This window comes from Bidens hawaiensis, unplaced genomic scaffold, assembly GCF_021521415.1.
Source record: "Bidens hawaiensis isolate Kalapana, Puna unplaced genomic scaffold, B.hawaiensis_p1.1 tig00004414_1, whole genome shotgun sequence".
Classification (NCBI taxonomy): domain Eukaryota; kingdom Viridiplantae; phylum Streptophyta; class Magnoliopsida; order Asterales; family Asteraceae; genus Bidens; species Bidens hawaiensis.
Window position 1 is genome coordinate 36,866 of NW_027491266.1, and position 24,092 is coordinate 60,957.

Here is a 24,092-nt window from a genome sequence, read left to right on the forward strand (position 1 = left end):
GACACCGTTCCTCTTCCAGTAATTCTGCCTCCACTTTCACCGGCAAAGCTAACTCTCGCTCCTTGAACAGGTTTTAAGTCGTGCAACAAGTATTTGTTACCCGTCATGTGCCGGGAACAGCCGCTATCTACAATCCAAAGACTGTGGGCAGCCCTGTTCAACTGTTCCTGCACAATAAAGCAAAGGATTAGAATCTAGGGACCCAAGACCAATTGGTCTTGGATCTATACATCCCGTACTTCTGCTTTCCAAAGTTAGCATCTGGATAATTCCTGTCAGTCCTATTAGTAAATCTCCTTGGAAATTGAGTGTGAGGCCTTCCTAACCAATGTGTATTGGAAGTATTATATCTTGCGGTTTGGTTATTAGCATTGTTAAACTGAGGTTTGTTTCTGTGAAAACCTGAATTAGTTACATTTCGGAACTTTGAAGGGTTTTCATTTTTAGCAGTATTAAAATTACCATTAGGCTTACGCTCAGTTTTAATAGGCCTCACACCTCTGAATTTCGGCGTCAGAGGGCAATCTGCAACAAGATGTCCTAACTTATTACACCTAAAACAATACCTATGCTCCTTTTTCTTTTCAAAGGTTGTTTTGGATGTCGAGGCTGTGTTACCGGCCGTTCATCTCACATAAGGTGGGACGTACGGGTTGAGTGGAGTACTCTTTTTATAAGTTTTATCTTTTTCTCCACCAGTGGGTAACACTACCTTCTCTTTTGTCTTACCCGATTCGGACAACTTATCCGAATCTGATGAGATTGGACTCGTAACAGAAATTTTCACACTTGAAACAGGCGAACTCGTTTCGCCACTACTAACACTTAGTTCTTTATCGTAACCTTGATTGGAACTGTCTGAGGAACTTCAAAATCAACAGATTTCTGAACACTAGGGTTAAAAGTGTAATTGTGGTTATAAGGTGGCGGAACCTCGTGATAACCAATTCCTCCCTTCTTCGCAGAGGAATCTTGACCACTAACCAGGTGATCAAGAATAGCTGAGGAATTTCTGAACTGCTCAAGTTTTCGGTTCAGTTCCACCACTTTCACCTGGTGGTCAGCAATCTGCTTTTCTCGTTCAGCAATCAGTTTAGTCTTTTCTTCTAAAACCTCATAACTTAGATCAATTACTTCAATTTTTTCAGCAAGTTTTGTTTTTAAGCTTTTAAGATCTTTTTCACACGCTTTTATTTTAACTTTGTAACTGTTTTCTCTTGCTTTCATAAAGTGATGATCTTCTTTAAGAGTTTTAAATTCAGCATCTAAACGAACATACTGATCAGTTATGGTAGCAAGTTGCTCAGACAAATTCTCACATTTAGTACAAATAGGTTTAGAACTTACCTCGGAGAGTTGATCCTTGTTATCTGCCATGAAAGCTTTTTCCTTACCAATAGCTTTCTCTTCTCCGGTAATCTTCTCACATTCTTCATTCTCAACCTTAGCTATATTTGCCTGCTCACTAGTTTCATTCGAATGCAGGTTCCAGTTGTATTCACCTACTTCTCTGGACAACATGGCATTGACTTCTTTACTACTCCCAGTGTGCTGTGCAGACCGGCCTAGACCACGTTCAACTCGCTCGTTTCTGCACTCTTTGGCAAAGTGTACGTTTTGTTGACAGTTATAGCACCTCACCTTAGACTTGTCGAACCCTGGCCTGCCACTAACAAACTTTCTCCCCGTCTTTCTCATAAACTTCTTCACTCTCCTCACTATCATGGCCATCTGCCATTGTAAATCCATTTCCTCCAGATCATCAGCATCGATCTGGTCATAGTCTTCATCCAGCGTCGCTGGATCAACAACCTTTCCTTGAATATAGTTTTCATATGAAGCAATAAACGAAGCATAGAGGCCAAACTGCTCTTCAGCAGATTTGACGCTCATTGGCATCTTAGAGTAATTATTGCTTGAGGAACTTGAAGATCCACTAATCTTGCTTGCTGTCTGTTGAGTACCACTTGATCCACCGGCTACAAAGCAAACATCCCCATTTGAGTTTACTTGATCCCTCCTGTGAAGACTTGGCACACAACTCGCCCTTCGAGTAGTAGGCGGCAAAATCAGTCTTTGAACTTGAATTTGAGTTTACTTTAGCACCATACATGCCTGGATCTTGAACCTGATCCATAGATGTCTCTTTTCTGACCATATTAAGCTCAAAAGTTCTGAGCTTGTTGACAGTGGTTTCAAGATAATAAGTAGGGAAGTCCTTGTCTTCCCTCATCAGCACAGTATACATCTCCCATTTTGGTGGGAGGGCATCGAGAAGCTTTTCCACAATCTCTTCTTCTCGGTAGGAAATGGAGTAGTTACTCAATTCAGTCATTAGATGATAATATCGAGTGATAATATCATCAAGAGATTCGTTCTTTAAGTACTTAAAGACTGAAAATTGAGTTTTGAGCAACTTTATCTTTGAAGCCCGAATACCTACATTCCCTTCAAATCTGTTCTCAAGAGCTTCCCAAAGCTCTCTAGCTGATGTATACTTTCTGAACGTATGGAGGATCTCCAGTGGAAGAGCCATTGTGATTGCAGCATGAGCCTTGCTTTCGTCTTCATACATCTTTTTCTCTTCCTCTTCCATTTTACTGTATTTCTTGATTTGGTCTCGACCCTCATACTCCATGACTGGTGGAATATATCCATCTTGGATGCATACCCACATTTTCGCATCCTGGTACTTAACGTATTGTATGAACCGATCCTTCCACGCGACAAAATCAGTTCCCTTCAGGAACCTTGGGGCCTTTGTAGCTGACCCTGCTTCAACTTCCATCTTTACAAGCTCCGAAATGTTGATCGACGACATCCTTCTTGAAGACTAAGAAACCCGAAAAATTCGGAGTAGGCGAAGTTAGGCGAAGTTAAGGATAACTTCGCTTAAGTAATAACTTCGCTGGATCTTTCTTAAATTCGCGTGACCGGACGAAGTTGAGAATAACTTCGCTTAGGGTAAGTGAACTTAGAAAGTAGCGAACTTGAAGAAAAATTCACTGAGCTAGGCGAACTTGATGAGAACTTCGCTGAGTTAGGCGAAGTTGAGGAGGTAGGCGAAGTTGTAAATAACTTCGCTTCTCCTTATATCTTCGCCGAAACCCTACGTATCCTGACGGCAACTTCGCCTGATGAACAGCAACTTCGCCTGACGAACTCAAACTTTCTGCAGATCTGAAAATCGGATTTTAACGAAGTTTTTGACGGTTTAAAGGCTTGAACACGCTGGTAGGAGGCTAGAATGAGCAAAAACACCAAAAACTCGTCTCGTGAATAGTCGAAATGGGACGAATTCTACACCCGCGTGAATATCTCGAACCACACAATCGAGCAAAAGCTCTGATACCAATTGTAGGTTCCCTGGACGGATCACACGAGATATCCCGATATACACAGGTGCGGAATCCCTGTGTAGATCATTACGGACGTAGAACACAAACACACGAACACACGAATACGATACGAACAAACACACGTTATATTAATAACTCGACACGTGATATAATCACAGTTACAGACTCTCGACCTCACGTCACTTGACTCACTGATTTACACAAACTCTAACAACTTAAACATACACTCTTAAAACCAACCAGCCGTAACCTATATAAATACACGACAACTTCGCCTCAGGCGAAGTTGTCCATAACTTCGCTTGGTTAACAAGTTCGCCTAAGCGAACTTGTCAACAACTTCGCTTGGTTAACAAGTTCGCCTAGGCGAACTTGTCAACAACTTCGCTTTAAACAAACAAATACATAAGCAATATTACAGACTCGATTACAGACACTAGATATATGAACTACTGACATTTATGCACCAACAAGAAGTAGAAACATTATCATAAGTAGCTGGAGGATCATCACGTGGACCTACAGTTGGAACTACGGTTGGAGCTTCAAAATCATTAGAACTTGAAAACCTCAGAATTACCAATTGATATTCAAAATATGCACGAACCAGGTCTTCATCTGGTTGCTCAGTTGATGGAGTAAACGAGTTAAATAAACTATCATAATCAAACATCCAGTCTGGACCTTTTCCTTGTGGAGGAGTGAAGTACTTTTGACAATCTACATGGTACCATTCCTCTACACAACCAGAAATAAAGTTAAATACCCTTTTCTTCGAAGAAGAATAACCCAAGAAATAACCCTCAATGGATTTTTCTACAAATTTACCCACATCTCTTTTCAACATCGTACAGGGACATCCAAATGGTTCCAAGTACTTTAAATTAGGTTTTCCTTTGTTCAAAATCTCATAACTCGTCTTTTGGAGCCTCTTAACTGTCAAAACTCGATTAAGCGTATAACAAGCAGTATTCATAGCCTTGTTCCAAAATTGAACAGGAAGCTTAGAATCGGCTAGCATAGTTCTAGTTGCTTCAATCAAAGTTCTGTTTCTCCTTTCAGCAACACCGTTCTATTGTGGTACATAAGGGGCACTATATTATCGGTGAATTCCTTTTTGAACGTAAAAGTAATCCAATACAGTGTTTTTGAATTATGTACAATTATCACTTTGAATTCTCCTCACTTTTTGCTTGTATAGTGATTAGATCTTAGTGATTAAATTTTGAACCAGAACATGTGTTTGATCTTTTTAACTAATAAATAATACCCATGAATATCTTGAATAGTCATCGGTAACCACAAGACAATACCAATCCCCAGCGATACTAGCACGATTCACATGACCAAAAAGATCCATATGAAGTCGTTCAAGAGGAGTATCAATGGAATTCATTAACTTAGGCGGATTTGACTTTTTCTTCTATTTGCCTTTCTTGCAAGCAACACAGTGGTCAGATAATTTAAAATTCTACATAGAAACACCTTCAACCAAGTCATTTGCCATTAAATAATTCATCTTCTTTACATGAATATGACCCATCCTACGATGCCATAGAATAGAGTCTTTTCCAATTGCTTTAGAAACGAAACACGTTTCCATAGAAGTTGAAGCCTTAGAAGACATGTTCAATACGTAAATATCATTCTATCGAGGTGATCGCATGATAACCATGTCCTCGGGAATAACGTATCTCGGTTTCAGAATCAGACATTCTTTATCAGTAAATATTGTCGTGTACTTCTTCTCACAGATTTACGACACACTTAATAAATTACGATCAACTTTATCACAGTAATTGACTTTCTCAAAAGTAATATACCCATTTGAAACTTCATCCTCTTGTGTAATCATACCCCGATAATTCCCAGCGAAAGCCACATACCCTCCTTGAATATTTCTAATATTTGTTAAGAGATTGAGATTTCCAGTAATATAACGAGAACATCCGCTTTCCATTATCCAGTTTTCACCAGACACGGTCTTGGATGTACCCTACACACAAATGAAAGTGATTAGTTCAAATAGGCAGCCCAGGCCTCAGTCTTGGGCACCTTTTGAGTTTCATGAGAAGAATCAAATTTAACATAATTCCATTGTTCAGCAAATTGAGAATAAGTGACGGGCCTCTTAGATTTTCGTCTTAAGTAGGCAGCTTGAACGACATTTGAGTTCACGTTTTTACAGATTGGTTTCGTTGGAACAAACTTGGGTTTTACTTGACCTTGTGTTTCATTCACATGAATTACCTTACGTGGATTCACATTTGAAAACATCACACAACAAAGGTCGTTTCAGAATCTCTTTTATCACATGGGCTGGTTTTGATTGTTTCTTGATAAACAGATGAAGGTTCTGACATTTCTCCTGTCTACAGTTTCTCACAACATGACCGTGTTGACCACACAGATAGCAACTTCGCATCCACACAATCATGTTGAGATTAGCAAAAATAGATGCAACAGAAGGTTGATGACTCACAGTTCTTGTAAGATTCTTGGCCAACCCATCAGACGACACAGATATCTTTTTCATATAGAAATCGAGATTAGAACAGTTGGAAAAACTTTTCAATGTGTCAGTTCTAGTTGATTTAACAAAATGAACCTTTTTAGAAGTTTTTAACAGTTTCTAAGCTTTAATCAATGGGTTTGATGTGTTTGATGTTTTGGCACAAGCATATTGATGTTCAAGATCTTGTATCTTGGAAGTTTCATTGTGAAAGATACTTTCGATCAATTCTGGTTTGATAATGCTAATCAGAATGTCTTTCTTAGTGAACATTGTGTCTATTCCTTTCAACTTAAACAGACGACCAGCTGATGGTTTGGAAATAGTAGGATTGATAAAACGCATCAAATCCTCATTAGAAATTTTAGGTTTTTCTGGTTTCTTGGCCGTTACTGGCTTAACCTTAATTGTTCCTCCTTTTTTACTTGAGTTGTGTGTGAACCATACACAGCCTCCTCAAATTCATGAGGTTCACATAAAATGTGATTAGAACTTGGAATGTTCTGGTTTTTATGTAGTACTTCAGGTGCAAACACATCCTCAATGATTACCTTCTCAACATTTTCTAAAAATACTTTATTGCTTTCGACATGATGATTTTGAGTTGGTGGTTGGGCTTTAACCTTTTCATATTTTATTGGTTTAGATTTGTTAGAAAAAATAGGTTCTTTCACAAGCACTTCTTCTTTTCTAGCAAACGGATTTGCTCTATATCATTTTGAAAAGGTGGTGGTATTTGAACAAAACCTATACCTTTTTTAGATTCTTTTTGCTTACCAGATACTTCGATTATCTCATTTAGCAAAAATGATGAGTTTCTAAACTTGCCCAACTTATTTTTCAACTCAAGAACTTCATTCTCCAGCTCAGTTATCTTAGAACGATGTTTCAAGATTTCTTGTAATTTTTTATCATTTTGACAGACAACTCATCTTTGAGATCATGATTACTTGTCGAAAATGCTTCAATTTTTTCACTAGATCTCATTTGAGATTCTAAATATTGGCGATAAGTATATTTAAGTGAAGCAATTTCTCTCACTAAACAATCATTGTGATTTTTCAAAGATTCTAACATACGCTTGGTTTTCTCACATTCAACGCAAGATACATTAGCAGACACATTAACAAAGATAGGAGTAGAAGAACTAACCTCATTAATTTTGGCCATGCAAGAAAAAGTGGTTGGAAGCTTGTCACATGAATCATCAGAATCCGATTCAGTGTCATTATTAGAAGACAGATCACTCCCACTTGCATCTTGTAAAATTTTAGTTGACTTGAACATAACCAGATTAGCTTGATTATCGTTACACAACAGTCATTGTGACCAGTCAGTTCCATGAGCTAGCATAGCTTGTGACCCAAGAGTAGATGGTTTCTTATCTGCATCATTGCCTCGTTTTGCGGAAGAACTTTGATCTTGATTACGAGGACCAATATAGTCCTTCTTTGGTTTATCACATTCTTTTGCAAAATGTCCAAACTCTTGGCAGTTATAACATTTAACTTTCAGTTTATCAAACCCAACCTTCTTGTTTAACGCATGAAGATCTTTGCCAATTCCTTGCATAAAACTTTTAACCTTTCGGACAGTCATCGCCATGTTCCATTTCAAGTTCATGAGCTCTAACTCATTAGGATTAATTTGATGGTAGTCTTCATCAGTCAAATCACTCGTTGCAATCTTACTACTCACCAGATTCTCATATGAGGTCATGAAGGTAGACAAGAAGGCAAAGTTTTGTTCAGCCAACTTCATGTTTACATTCAGTGGAAGTAAGAAATGATTTGCAGTAGATGAATTTCCGGATCCACCAGAAGAACCAAAAGCACCATGTGACCAAGAACTTCCAGCAGTGTAAAAACATGCTCGTGGATCACTATAGATAGTTGTAGAATTATCAGTTGCATTTTGTGTAAGAAGTGGGGTGATTGGAGAGATTGTTGAACTCAAGGGAATACTCCTACCATAAAAAGCTGGATCTTGGCTATCCTTAGGAGATTTTTTGACATTTAAGATCATATTCTCGTGCTTCGATCTTTTGCATGATTTCAGAGGCAGTCAGATCTTCATTGTTGAAGTAATTATTCTCTTTCAGCACCATTAAGAAAGTCGAATAAGAACTCAGTAGAGCACCCTTATTTGTGTCTATCTTATCTGATTCAGAAGGTTCCATTTTCATCTTGTCCATTTCGGCTATCAGATGATTAAACCGTGTTGTCATCTCTTCGACAGTCTCACCTTTAAGTAAGTTAAAGTTTCTAATTTGAAACTTTAACGTCACCTTCTTGCTTTCTGCAGTGTTACCCATACTCCTCATATGAATTTGTTGAAACAACGAAGTACAAATTTTGATGCTACCGACTTGATGAAAGATGTTTTCAGGTAACACCATTGTAAGAGTAGAGTATGCTTTCATTTCAATCATTAACGCTTTCTTTTCTTCTTTAGAGTACTGTAAGATGGCTTTAGGTGTAAATCCAATAGTCTCATCTCCAATCATCGGAATAGTATACACTTCATCCAACCAATAAGAACAATCAGGGTTAACCGATCCTAGATGAGCACGGAAATGAGGTTCCCACTTAGCAAAGTCACTAAATTTCATTAAACGCGGAAACTTGGAATGAGATCCAATTTCTGTGTCTAATTGTAACATTTGCTGCATAAGTAAATTTTGGGAAGCTAATGCATACAAACCAGCCATCTTCAAGGACTAAACTTGAAAATATGTTTAACGAACTTGGAACAGTAAATATAACGAACTGTGAACAGTATTTTAACGAACTAAAATAACGAATCAATTTTAACGAATTGAAAGTTATCTGGGTAACGAATCAGTAACAGTTTCGCACGAATTAGGTTATAACGAACTGAGTCAACGAATCAGGTCAAATTGACGAATCATTTGACGAATCAAGACTAACGAACTAGGTTAACGAACCAAATTCAAAGTAACGAACCAAGGTAACGAATCACTAAGGTCACTTAACGAATCAATTAACGAATCACTAAGTGAAATCTTAACGAATAACAATGTAAACTTAACGAATCAGGTAACGAATCTTTGATTCAAGGTAACGAATTAAGATAACGAACTTTCTACAGTTGATAATGAACCAACTTTAACGAATCAGTTTGTTAAAACGATTATATACAAACTCTGAAAACTTTTGTCACGTGCCAAAGGTTTGTTAGATTTAAAGTTAACAAATCAGACCATGTGTCAAACGAATTAGATGACACGAATCAGATTAATGACAAACTGAGTAACGAACTGAATGACGATTTGATTAAAACTACGAATCACTGTGGCGAATCAAGTTAATGAAGAAGAATCTTCAACAGATGGTGAAGATATTCAAATCTTCATCATCATTTTCGTACCATCGGTAATACAAGTAAAGTACCAAATCGGTAATACAAACTCGTTACTACACCAAATCACACATATAATAGCTTAAATTATACGACAACCCATCACGAATCCATGTCGTACCATCTCCTAAACCAATTCACTCTATCACTAATCCAATTCGACCAAACTAACACCCATGTTTCGACCAAAATCAGATCCAAACCAAATTAACACAGATCCAATCCAAATCAGAATTCCAGTCACTCAAACCTTCCCAATACCTTAAAAACAACAATACAACGAAACTCAATCCATATCTGATCAATTCAACAGAGAATTTTATCAAATCAAACTGAAACCAAAATATAACAAAAATTATACAATTTAACATTTAATTAACAAATTCAATCAATATATCAAGAGCAATCGAACCCCGAAAGCTCTAATACTACTTGTAAACACACGGATCTTGCTCAAATCTATATCAATTGACACCTAGATCAAATTCCGTGAGGTTCTAGTTCATGATTACTCTTAACTCTATGTTATATATTAGTTGTATATATGTGTATATAATATATTAATACGTTATATAAGAAGCTTTGATTGAGAGAATACTTGGACATCAATTCGATAAGATTAAAATCAAAACTTAAATTAAACATAGGAGAACACCACTATATATAGAAGATGGAATCTAGTTTGGTACACATTCCTTAATGAACTAGACTTCTACTTCGTTAAATTAAAATAAATAATAATAAACTTAACAAACTTCTCCCTAATTCGTTAAACATCCTTACCGAATTAGGGGGAACTTAACTTAACATCTACTTCGTTAAACATCCTTAACGAACTAGATAAATCTTAACGAGCTTACTTATATAAATACAAAAACTCGAGACGCAATAAACACTGCTTTTTATGTTCAGAACAGGATCCTTCCAACAAAAGGCCAGACAAAACTCCATATGAGATTTTGTATAACAGGAAGCCCTACATCAAGTTCTTCAAGCCCATTGGTTGTCAGTGTTCTCTATTGAATATAAAAGATTTTTTGAAACACTTTCTGTCTAAATCTTTAGACTTTTTTTTTTTTTTGGATACTCCACACACTCAAAAGCTTATAGAGTTAATGTAAAGGATCACTTGAGTGTGATTGAATCTTCAAATATTATCTTTAATGAAAATCAATTCAACACTGTTGATGGAGCATCTTGGTTATTTGATCTAGAGAAGTTAATCAAATCCTTCAAAATTTACCCTGAAGACTTTGATGAAACTTTATATAGAACAAGTGTCCCTGAAGCTAATTTAGAGAAGAATGTTGTTTTGGACATATTATGGTCCAAGGTTGCTGACAAGAACACTAAATTTTCCTTTGATAAGAATGCTTCGGATGTTGAATCTGAAGGGGAGCTAAATGAACATGTTGATCATCAACAAGATCAACCAAATCATGTCTTGAATGTTGAACAAAAAAGTAACCAGCAAGATCAAGACCAAGTTGACAGGAAATCATGATTTGAAACCTTGTTTCAAAACCTAAATATGGGTAGTGATCTTGCTTCAACATCAACTCAGTTTGTTGAAGATGAAACTGAAATGAACAATGCATTATCAGATTTAGTCATTGAAGAACTTGATTTAAATGACGCAAATCTTGATTCAACAATTACTTTAAATCAAATCATCCAAACTTTTTATGTGGAAAGAAATAATTCTGCTAAAAACATAATTGGTGACCACTATGAGAGTGTAACTAGAAGTGCATCTGAATCTACAAACATCTGTTTGTACTCTTTCTTCATATCCCAAGTTGAACCCAAGAACATTGTTCAAGCCTTATAAGACAATAGTTGGGTAGAAGCTATGCAATAGGAGTTGGCTCAATTCAATAATTTTCAAGTTTGAGAACTTGAAGATAAGCCTAAAGGAAAGTTTGCAATTGGCACCAAATGGGTTTTCAGGAATAAAAAGGATGAAAGAGAGATTGTAATGAAGAACAAAGAAAGACTGGTTGCACTTTGATGCTTACTAAAAGAAGGGATTGATTTTGAAGAAGTGTTTGCTCCAGTAGCAAGGCTAGAAGCTATCAGAATCTTCTTAGCCTCGACTGCTTCCAAAAATATTCGAGTATTTTAATTGGATGTCAAATCTGCTTTCTTAAATGGGAAGATAGAATAGGAGGTGTATGTCACTCAACCTCCAGGTTTTGAGTACCTGATTATCCAAATATAGTATATAAATTATGGAATACATCAAGCTCCAAGAGCTTGGTATGATGAGTTGTCAAACCATCTGCTTGTAAATGGTTTTCAAAGGGGAGCCATTGATAAGACCACCCTCTTTTACATAAAAAGAGGAAGAGATTTGCTTCTGGTTAAAGTATATGTTTAAGATATCATCTTCGGATCTACAAATGAACATATGTGTTTGGAGTTTGAGGAGGTTATTATAAGAACGTTAGACGGATCGTTAACCACATGATATTTACTCTACGATGATTAATGGCGGAAACACTAATCAAAGGGATATATGCATAGCAATTCACACAAAGATTCTCTATTATTGATATGACATGAAAAGATTTCTCTCTATAAATATTTCTCTCTCTAAGAATTACAAATGATTACAAAGGATTTCTAAGTGTTACAAAATATAACATAATGAGCTCCTATTTATATTAAAACACTATAGACCGTATAAGGTGGGTGTGGCGTATAAGCTTATACGCCCATATAAGCTTATACGTTGACCAACATATACGTTCCTTACAACATATTTAACAATATTAGCTCATTTAACCAATCCAAGACCTTGAGATAGAAAAAAAAATGCTCTAACAGTCTCTCCATTGGATATTGCTTGGTCTTGGTGTCTAAGCAGTAGATGTTTATGCTCCAACAGACTGCCCCTCAGATATTTCTTAGAATAACAAACTCGATCTTCAAGTCATCTCCCCCTATCGTCTTGATAGTCTAACACGCTCCTCCTTAAGCTTTCAGAATTGATATGTATAACTGTTGAAATTTCTAAACTATCGGATTTGACATATATTTCTTTTTAAACATCAACTTGATCGGATGAGTCCATTTTCTTAACGATCCAATGATATAACTTTGAAGTGGATCTTTTCCCATCACAATCTTTCAAATCAAATTTCTCAACATTTTGCTTCCTGAAAACATCTTTAACAATATCGTCTTTTCTGCTAAACGTTTGTTTTAGAGGACCCACCCTTTTGAATATCCTATTGGACATTTGAACTCATATTTTTGAATTTTGAATTTTAAAATTTTTGTTTTCTTGTTTTCAGAACATCTTGGTTTCCTACATCAGATTTTGTAATGTACATAAACATAGAAGTATTCTTGTACCAAGAAGATTTCTTAGCTTGTTTACGTTTGTCTTTCTAAAGAAAGAAATCCTTATTGAGTTGATTTCGATCTTGGATTTCTTTCTTGGTCTCAGATGTCGTACCATGAATGAATGTAACCTTATTAACTTGCTTACATCTGATTTTGGAATGTACATAAACTTAGAACTATTCTTGTACCAAGAAGATTTCTTAGCTTGTTTATGTTTGTCTTTCTAAAGAAAGAAATCCTTATTGAGTTGATTTCGATCTTGGATTTCTTTCTTGGTCTCAGATGTCGTACCATGAATGAATGTAACCTTATTAACTTGCTTACACTTAATAGTTTGTAAATCCTATTTGAGTGCAGCATTTTCGGCAATGAATCTGTTTATTGTTTTCTCATTTTGATCAACCTTCATCAAAAGTACCTTTTCGCGTTTTTATAGTTGATTATAAACTTCCTTAACTCGATTAAGCTCATATAGTAACGAGTTAGTGTGATTTTTTAACCTTTTGTTCTCCTCACATTTTTCACAACATTTTGCGTCCTCAACATTGTTTTGAACTTTGAACTCTATCATTGAATCTAAAACCAAATATTCATCATATTATGAATCACCATCATCATCGAATTTTGGAGTGTTTTCATTTTATGGTAATGACGGTTATTCAGATTTTCAAAACGATACATGTTTCTTTATCTTCTCGAAGAACTGAGAAAATTTGCATGTGTTGGGGTTTGATTTAATTGCTATAATGAGTGTACCCCAAACTTCAGGTGATGTCTCAACGAGCGTATCGGCCAACCTGTCAATGTAGTCTAACTCGCTTTACTCAATCTCGACATGCTTCATTTCGTTAACAAGCTCGCAATATCGATTGATTAACGAATCAAACGATTCTTCAGTCAATATATCAAACATATCGAATTCTCTCTTCAAAGCTTGTCTTTTGTTTCCTTAAAGATGCACGTAAATCGAGAAAATCAACATACGTGAAAATAAAACTCTTGTACAGGCAAATCGTTTTATATGCCAAGCTAGATGTAGTGTACAACCCACTTATACATAAAAATCTTACATGCAAGTAAACTTGTTTTGCGGCAAATTGTATACGTGCATTGCTAAACCAACTTATACGGAACCCAGTAAACATATAACCTTATACGTTGAAAAAATATATCTTTTTAATTAGTTATGCGGTGATAAGAAATTGTGAAAATCAGCCGTGCGCACCTAATAATTTGATTTAGTCTCTAAACACGTAAGTAATTGAAGAATTTAGAACGGGTATGAATTTGACTATGAAATCTTCAAAACAAAACGAATTGATGTTTTGATCCAGAAGTAAGCACGAGCCTGATGCGTTGATACCAATTATATAAACGTTAGACAGATCGTTAATCACGTGATGTTTACTCTACGATGAAAACGGTGAAAACACTAATCAAAGGATAAACACATAGCATTTCACACAAATATCCTCTATTATTAATATGACATGAAAAGCTTTCTCTTTCTAAAGATTCTCTCTCTAAGAATTACAAATGATTATAAAGGATTTCTAACTGTTACAAAAGATGACATAATGAGCTCCTATTTATACTAAAACACTATAGACCGTATAAGGTGGGTGTGGCGTATAAGCTTATACGCCCATATAAGCGTATACGTTGACCAACATATACGTTCCTTACAATATATTTAACAATATTAGCTCGTTTAACCAATCCAAGACCTAGAGATAGAAAAAAAAATGCTCTAACAGTCTCCCCATTTGATATTGCTTGGTCTTGGTGTCTAAGCAGTACATGTTTATGCTCCCACAGACTCCCCCCTCAGATATTTCTTAGAATAACAAACTAGATCTTCAAGTCATCTCCCCCTATCGTCTTGATAGTCTAACACACTCCTCCTTAAGCTTTCAGAATTGATATGTATAACTGTTGAAATTTCTGAACTATCGGATTTGACATATATGTCTTTTTCAACATCAACTTGATCGGATGAGTCTTTTTTCTTAACGATCCAATGATATAACATTGAAGTGGATCTTTTCACATAAAATTTCATTCTTTTAAACCTTTTCCCATCATAATATTTCAAATCAGCTTTCTCAACATTTTGCTTCCTCGAAACATCTTTAACAGTATCGTCTTTTCTGCTGAACGTTTGTTTAGAGGTCCCTTTGAATAGCCGATTGGACATTTGAGCTCATATTTTTTGAATTTTGAATTTTAAATTTTTTTTATTCTGTTTTCAGAACATCTTGGTTTCCTACATCTGATTTTGGAATGTACATAAACTTAGAACTATTCTTGTACCAAGAAGATTTCTTAGCTTGTTTACGTTTGTCTTTTTAAAGAAAGAAATCCTTATTGAGTTGATTTCAATCTTGGATTTCTTTCTTGGTCTCAAATGTCGTACCATGAATGAATGTAACCTTATTAACTTGCTTACACTTAATAGTTTGTAATTCCTATTTGAGTGCAACATTTTCGGCAATGAATCTGTTTATTGTTTTCTCATTTTGATCAGCCTTCATCAAAAGTACCTTTTCACGTTTTTTTAGTTGATCATAAGCTTCCTTAACTAGATTAAGCTCATATAGTAACGAGTAAATGTGATTTTTTAACCTTTTGTTCTCCTCACATTTTTCACAACATTTAGCGTCCTCAGCATTGTTTTGAACTTTGAACTCTAACATCGATTCTAAAACCAAATATTCATCATATTCTGAATCACCATCATCATCGAATTTTGGAGTGTTTTCAATTTATAGTAATGACGGTTCTTCAGATTTTCAAAACGATACATGATTCTTTATCTTCTCGAAGAACTGAGAAAATTTGCATGTGTTGGGGTTTGATTGAATTGCTATAATGAGTGTACCCCAAACTTCAGGTGACGTCTCAACGAGGGTATCGGCCAACCTGTCAATGTAGTCTAACTTGCTTTACTCAATCTCGGCATGCTTCATTTCGTTAACAAGCTCGCAATATCGATTGATTAACGAATCAAATGATTCTTCAGTCAATATATTAAACATATCGAATTCTCTCTTCAAAGCTTGTCTTTTGTTTCCACTCAAAACCACTTATTCATTAAACAAACTTGAAAGATTCATTTTCTTTAAAGTTGCACGTAAATCAAGAAAATCAACATACGTGAAAGTAAAACTCTTATAAAGGCAAACCAGTTTATAAGCCATGCTAGATGTAGCGTATAACCCACTTATACATAAAAATCTTATAAGCAAGTAAATTTGTTATGCGGCAAATTGTATACGTGAATTGCCAAACCAACTTATACTGAACCCAGTAAACATATAAGCTTATACGTTGAAAAATATATCTTCTCAATTAGTTATGCGGCGATAAAAAATTGTGAAAATCAGCCCTGCGAACCTAATAATTTGATTTAGTCCGTAAACACATGAGTAATTCAAGAATTTAGAACAGGTATGACTTGACTATGAAATCTTCAAAACGAAACGAATTGATGTTTTTTATCCAGAAGTAAACACAAGCCCGATCCTTTGATACCAATTATATAAACGTTAGACTGATTGTTAATCACGTGATGTTTACTCTACGATGATAATGGCGAAAACACTAATCAAAGGGATGAACACATAGCAACTTACACAAAGATTCTCTATTATTGATATGACATTAAAAGCTTTCTCTCTCTAAAGATTTCTCTCTCTAAGAATTACAAATGATTATAAAGGATTTCTAAGTGTTAAAAAATATGACATAATGAGCTCCTATTTATACTAAAACACTATTGACCATATAAGGTGGGTGTGGTGTATAGGCTTGTGCGCCCATATAAGCTTATAGGTTGACCAACTTATATGTTCCTTACAACATATCTAACAATGTTAGCTCGTTTAACTCGTTTAACTCATTTAACCAATCCAAGACCTAGAGTTAGACAAAAAAAATGCTCTAACAGTTATGAACTCTAAGTATTGTATGAGCTCTATGGGAGAGATGAATTTCTTTCTTGGATTGTGAGTTCAATAGAAAGGGGATGGAATATTCATCTGTCAATACAAGTATGTGCAAGACATCTTGAAAAAGTTCAAACGCCAAGACATGAAGACTATATCTACTCCAGTGGACACTCATGTGAAGATTGTAGCTGATGAAAAGGGGGAGCCTATAGATGAACATGAATATAGAGCTAAGATTGTATCATTAATGTATCTAACTGCTTCAAGACTATACATTACGTTTCATGTATGTGTGTGTGAAAGATTCCAATCAAATCCAAAAGCTTCTCATATGAAGGTTGCCAAGAGAATCTTTATATGTCTAAAAGGAAAACTTGATTTGGGTATCTGGTATCCTAAGAACCATGCTTTTGATCTACTTGCATACACAGATAGTGATTATGATGGCTGTAACATGAGTAGAAAGTCTATATCAGGTGGTTGTCAATTCTTGGGAGACAGACAAAGTATCATGGCAATGCTAGAAGAAAACATTTGTTTCAATCTCAATTGCTGAAGCTGAATACATTGATGCCTTTGCTTGTTGTGCTCAAGTACTCTGGATTCATAATCAACTGTTGGACTATGCCTGAATTACTTAAACACTCCTATTTATATTGATAATACTGCTGCTTGTTCATAGTTAAGAATCCAGTCCAACTCTCAAACACCAAGCATATTGAAATCAGACACTATTTTATCAGTGATTGTAGTGAGAAAGGTCTTATAGAACTGAATAGAGTTGACACTAGTGACAAATTGGCACATTTATTCACCAAGCCACTAGATAAAACAAGATTTCATTTTCTATTAAAATCTTTAGGTATGATCAATTGTGATGAAGTATGATTGATGATTTATGCTCATTATGCTAACCGACTATTTTTTAAAAGGGTCTTGAGTGAGTAAGTTGTGTTTTATGTTTGACTATGTGATTATGTTTGACTGATGTGTGCTTTAAATGACTATATTTGACTTAGGTATCAATGATGCTTAGGTTTGTTTTAATTGATTGATCAGGATGTTTTGATAAGTGTGTCCATATATGCTTTGAAATGTTGAATGTACATGCTTATCTGATATCTTTTTTATGATTTGATGATCCGAAATGATGATGTGCTTAGGACAGGATATACCTTGCATAATTAGTCTTGAATTGAACATTATGTTAGTCTGATTGTGTTGATGCATACTTTTCATTTTTGATCATTCTTGAGTATGTTATTAAATGCTAGTGTCAAATATGTGCTTTGAATTTAAAACTTATGTGCTCAAATGAACATTTTCCAAAAGAAGTGTTTCAAAGTAAATCTTTTTTGACAAACAGAGCAAGTTAATGGTGTGGAGATATGATAAGACTATTTAGTTCAAGATTTATTGAAGCTTAAAAGGTTTTTCAACGAAAATTGATCCAACCTTTTGGGAAATGATAGCAGATTGATTATTTATACCAATCATATGGATTTAATAGGCTAAAATGACTATTACTGCAGTCATTGATAAATATGGTTGCTTTCCATGATGTGTAAAAATTGAGGTGATATAAACATAATGAATATGCTAAACTTAATGTGGAGATAGATTGTTGAAATATGCATGTTTCAAGATACATATCTCCGAATGATAGGTAGAAAAGTAATTACCTAGTCATACACAAGCCTGTTGGTATCTGGTCACTCAAGATGAAACATTTTATACATATGACAAAGAACAAGTTTAAGCAAAATGATTATACATCAACCAAAAGTTTATAAATTTACAAACATGAGGTTTTAAACTAGAACTATAAAGGTGCGGCATCATTATAAGTCCTAAACACCTTGAATGTAGGGCCTGTAAGTCCGTATTGCGTGGCATGTAAGTCCAATGTTCAACCCCAAAATTTGAAAAGTTTTCAAAAGATAAACATTAAGAAATCTATAAATGTTCTGTCATAAAAATATATATTTTAACGAAATATCAGGGGTTGAAGTCAATTTGGGATGATCTGGTGAAAGCAAAATAAGCCTTGAGAAGAGATATGGAACATCATAGTGTAATTGGTGTTATCTATTTATGTAATAAGCAACCAAATGAACCTTAACTGTATCACCAAAGTAATGAAATTATGCTATGTTCATACTTGCTATTAACCTGCCTAATTTTGTCATAATAATGCTGAGAAAGAAATATTGAAAGGTGACTTAATCAATATGATCCCATGTTGAAATCTTTTCATAAAGGAGAAAAGGATTTATATTGATTAAACTGAAATTTGATCTCTTAATGCATCATTTGCTTTTAAACTTTGAACTTAAAGGAGAAAAATTGTTTATAGTAAGGTTTGAGTCAAAAAGTGTTGCATTTTCACTTTGAATATTTGTGCATACGTAACTTCGATTAAACTTTAATGTTTTTAAACTTTCAAGTAAACTTAGGTGTTTTTATTCGAAGTTTAACTCGTTCGAGCATATTTGAGACTTCTTTTTAGTGAATACATCCGATCATCCATTTTCGAGTAAACTTTGAAGTTTATGTACTTTCGAATAAACTTAGTTGTTTTATTAGAAAATCATCTCCTTCGAGAATACTTGATGCATGTGTGATATAAATGTTTCTAAATATACCTTGAGTTAGTGTTTCGAGTAAACTTGGATGTGTTTGTTGAAACTTGTCTATTTCAAGCATACTTTCAAACTTTGGATTAAATTTGATCAAAATGAATATTTTTCGAGTAACCTTGACTATTTACTTGTTGTTTATCTCTATCGAGTAAACATGGTAAATGTGTTAAGCATACTTATGAAGATATTAATTAACTTATGTGTTGAATATGTCTGAATAGTTTGCTTTGAAATTGCAAGTGTTTTCATGTAAACTTTGTTTATCGAGCAAACTTCATGCTTTGAGCACACTTGTATATTCATAACATAATTCAAGTGTTTCTCCAAGCATACTTGCATATTTCAAGTTCTTTCGAGCAAACTGTACTCCATGAGTACACTTTATGCTTCGAACATACTTGCATACTAAACGAATAGATCAAGTCTTCTCAAGAATACTTTGTATTTTTGAAGTATTGTCAAGTAAACTTTGTTTTCGAGTATACTTTAATGTATATCTATGAAAATTGTTAACTCTTTGTTTTTCTATGTAAAATCGACTACACTCTGTGAGGGTACGACATTCGAGTAAGGTTAACGTTTAGAAATATTCCTAAATTACTATTATGGTATATTTATTAATCTCGAGTAAGGTTGCCTATTTGATAAAATATACTTGATAATATGGTTTGTGTTTAATTTCTCGAGCAATCTTGTTTATTCGAGTAAGCTTCTTTCGTTTTATTTACTTAGTTTATTTCTAATAACTTTAAAACCAGGGCAAACTTTGGGAACGAGCAAACTTTTAAAAATACACTTTGTCGAGCAAGTTTTCTGCTTGAATATTTTAAATCTGTGTTTTTGGCAGTATTCATGTACTAAAAGATAAAAATCATTTAAAACCCACTTTCATATGCACAAAGGTACATTATAAAAGAGGGACTTAGAAAAATATTGTAATTTTCACTTTTTCTCTCTCCCTCTCTCTCTCTCTCTTTTGCATTATTATCTGTTTGCTCGTAACCTAGATACTCAAACATTGATATTTAATCCGACCCATAATTAGTCATCCACTTAAATCCGACTCGGTAAGCTTCAATTGAATGATTTCCGACACTCACTATATGAGTTTAGGGTTTCAGTTTCGTATTTAGTAACATCTCCGTGTTTCTATGCAGGTTATAAAATGTCGATGGAAAGGTTCATAAAAATTATCATTTTACACTTTCTTCTTTAGTTATAACTATTTTCATGTTCAATTAATATTTTTTAATGACTAATTATTACTTCGAATGTGTATCCATTCGAACCTAAACATAATATGAGCGCCTTTCTCCAAATAACAGAGGAAAGTAGGCCATTGGAGCTAATGACAAGGTGGTTGATACGCTCCAACCTCCGTTTTTCACTTATAGAGAATCCTATTTTCTACAGAAATCACCACCTGGATTTCTAGAAATCAGCCCAGCTAGAAGACGACACTAACGGTTGAAGAACTGAGGCCGCTATATTGGACTGGGAGGTGGAAGTAACAGAACAACTAAACCAAGAAAGCCTCAAACTTCAGGAGGACCTTGAAGTTCAACCGTCTTATTCAACCCAATGATTTTTGAGAATTTTTCAAGAGACAATGGGTTATCAAGGAAATGGTCATGAAGTGCAATTTCAAACGAGGATGTTCTTGGTGCTATACTGATTTCTGATTCATCATGTAATACAAAGTCAAACACCACAAAGGGGCACATGGACCCTGATGAGTAGGGAAATCTCCACAGCAACGGTGGCTGTAGTGTACAATCGTCCTTTCAATTTTTCAAGAATAATTTTTGAATGGTTAATTGTCAATTTGAGGAAGGATAAAGAGAATAGATTTCTTATATATTCTAGATTCCTACAAATCATTTTCAACATCTTGCATCCTGACCTTCCCACAACTGGAATCACTCATGTGTTAAAGGACCCAAATGTTTATAAAAGAATTAATAGATTGGATGCTACAAGCCATTTCAACCCATACGTTGAGTATGATATCCACCCATGGCTAGTTGATAATGAAATGGAAATTATTGAGTTTCCTGCGTCACCAAGGGTAAGCAGTAATGCGGAGAGTAGTGATAGTGAAGAAGTTGATGACGAAACAGATTCTGATGATAATAATGATGGTGGTGGAGAAGATGGGCAAGAAGGAGATAATATTGATAGTACAGAAAATGTTTAAAGAGAGGCAGACGTTGTGACTGAGGAAACTGTTGATGTTGTGACTAATAAGTCGGCATAAATTCAAGGGAAGATTGTTGATACTGTTGTAGAAACATCACCTATTTCCCCACCAACCCAATCATCACCACAAAACCATTCACCACCCCAAGACCATACCCATGAGCCATATATCCCTTCACCAACACAACAAGACCAACTTTAAGGACTCATAAATTCCATCACCACCTACTTCCCCACAAACCCAAACCCAACCTAAAAACCAAACTTACCCTGACCCAGAACCTTACATTCCATAATTCATCCCATCCCATCTAATATACCAACAAAGTACACCATATCAATCACCAACACAATCCATCAACTCTGAAAAACAAGACACGTCTTCATCTTCACCAACCAATGACTCAATACCTCTAATTCAAACATTTAATCCTTTGCCAAGCACAAGTGAAACCATCATTGAAGGCCCACCTCACACGACTCAACCAACCCAATTACCTGATCCTTTTCCTTTTTCACCAATAAACTCCCCATCCCTTGATGCAAGAATGAGACTACTTGAAAGACACATGAATATTTTGAATGAAAACTGTTATCTGAAAAGGGAGATTGAAGCCTTGAAACAGAGGAACCAAGAGTTGGAGTCTCAACTAGAACATGCTTTCCTAAAGATTTAAACCCTAGTAGTTGAGGTTAAGAAGAACTCAAATGCACCAAACTAGGGGGAGAATTTACCTGTTTCTGGTATGACTGTTGAGGAGGATGATGTTTTTAAATATCATGGAAATTTATATGGGAGTGAGGAGGAAGAAGTCGAGAGTAAGGAAGATGAGGCAGGATATTATGCTGAAATTTATGATGATTTAGTTCATGACTACAATGTAGGTGAGAGGGTTGAAGAGATTGTCGATGAAAATGAACATATTGTTAATGTGAATGAGAATGAGGTTGGTGTTGAATTAAATAATGAGGCAGAGGTGAATGAGAATGTGGATGAGATTGAGGATGAGGTAGAAGTAACTGATAAGAATGAGGTGAATGTGTCTAATAGCGGCTTCAACAACTTCAATAGATGAAGACCTACTTTATATCACCCTTCATTTCTAATTAGCAAAATCAATGTGTCCTTGCATAATATGGATTCCAAACATTCATATGATATAATATGGATAATATAGTTGAAAATGTGACTGAAAAGTTAGTTGATGAGATTGTGAAGACTGGAGAAGATAATGATAAAAATCAAGATGAATCTGATCATAAAATATTGTATGGTGAGTTTGAAAATATTGAATATTTGATTGTAACAAACAAGGAGAAGGATGTGGATAAAGAATTGGAAGATTTATTGAGAGAAATTGATGAATTCCCACCCACAGTGATGACGGACATTGGTCAATCATGATTGGAGGATGTTGAAGATGAGAAAATGAGGAAAAAAGTAAGGTTATTGCTGAACATGAGAGCCATCTGCAACCTTTAAAGAAAAGGATAATTAAATCAAGTGATGAACACCTATTTGTTGATGATTCTATGGTGGAATGAATTAAAATAAATGACAAAATTGTCGGCGAATGGATTCAAAGAGACATATTAAACAGACAAGTGGTATAAGAGCTTCTTGTTACTGCTTTTGTGAAGAACTGTTGCTGAATATTGCAGATATTGAAGATGAAAAATGACGTAAGCTGACAACTGTTACATTGGTTTATGACGTCAGTTGCCCTGTTTTTCGTTTTTCACATATCAGCAATATTGTTGCGGTTTTAAAGTGTTCTCTTACTCAGATCTATATTAAAGTTTGTTTTCTTGTTATAGATCTTGCTTTAATCAGACCAGATATATCAGATCTGAGGATTTTGTCCACAGATCTGATTATTTTTTAAACATTGTATAAATTTTTATTCAATTTTGTTATGTTTTTCCTTGTTTTTTCAAAATATTTCAAAAATACCAAAAATATGTTTGGATCATTGGATGAGCAAGAGGTTTCTACTAACAAGATTCTTAGGTTGTATGGATAGGAAAATAAAATAAAGTGGAAAGTGTTATTTGAAGCTGCAGTCTGCTACAATGATGTAGAGATGTGGAACTCTATTAAGAATGGGACTTATGTTCCCGATGGCTCAGGAAACAACCAAACTGTTGAAAGATCCATGAAAAAGAAAGATGATGGAGCCTTAAATATGCTAAAGCTAGGTTTTTCATAGGAAATTCTGACCAGAGTGGCACATCATACCACAGCAAAAGCAATGTATGCTGCTTTGGTAGAAATGTTTGAAGGGAATACTGAGTTGAAGAATATTAAGAAAGATAGGCTGAAGCAACAACTTGACCAATTCAATTTAGAGAGGGTGAAAGATTGAAGTGAGTGTTGGAAAAGTTAGTGTTGGAAAGGTTTTTGGCTATTGTTAATAAGATCAGGACAACAGATCTTGCAATTACTGACTTTGATTTAAACAAGAAATTGTTATCATCCTTATCAGGATAATGGTACAAATCTAGCAAGTTCATTAAGGAGAAAGCAAACTTTTCAACTCTTAAGCTTGATGATGTGATATGTGTTGGGATGAGAAAAAGGATAAAGGAAGATTGGAATCTTCTCAGCTTCTGTATAATTGGGTAAGTATGGATATCGAGCAAGCTCAGACCTCCCAGCAAGCTTTTACTTATACTAGAAAGGTATTTTGCTTTCCCA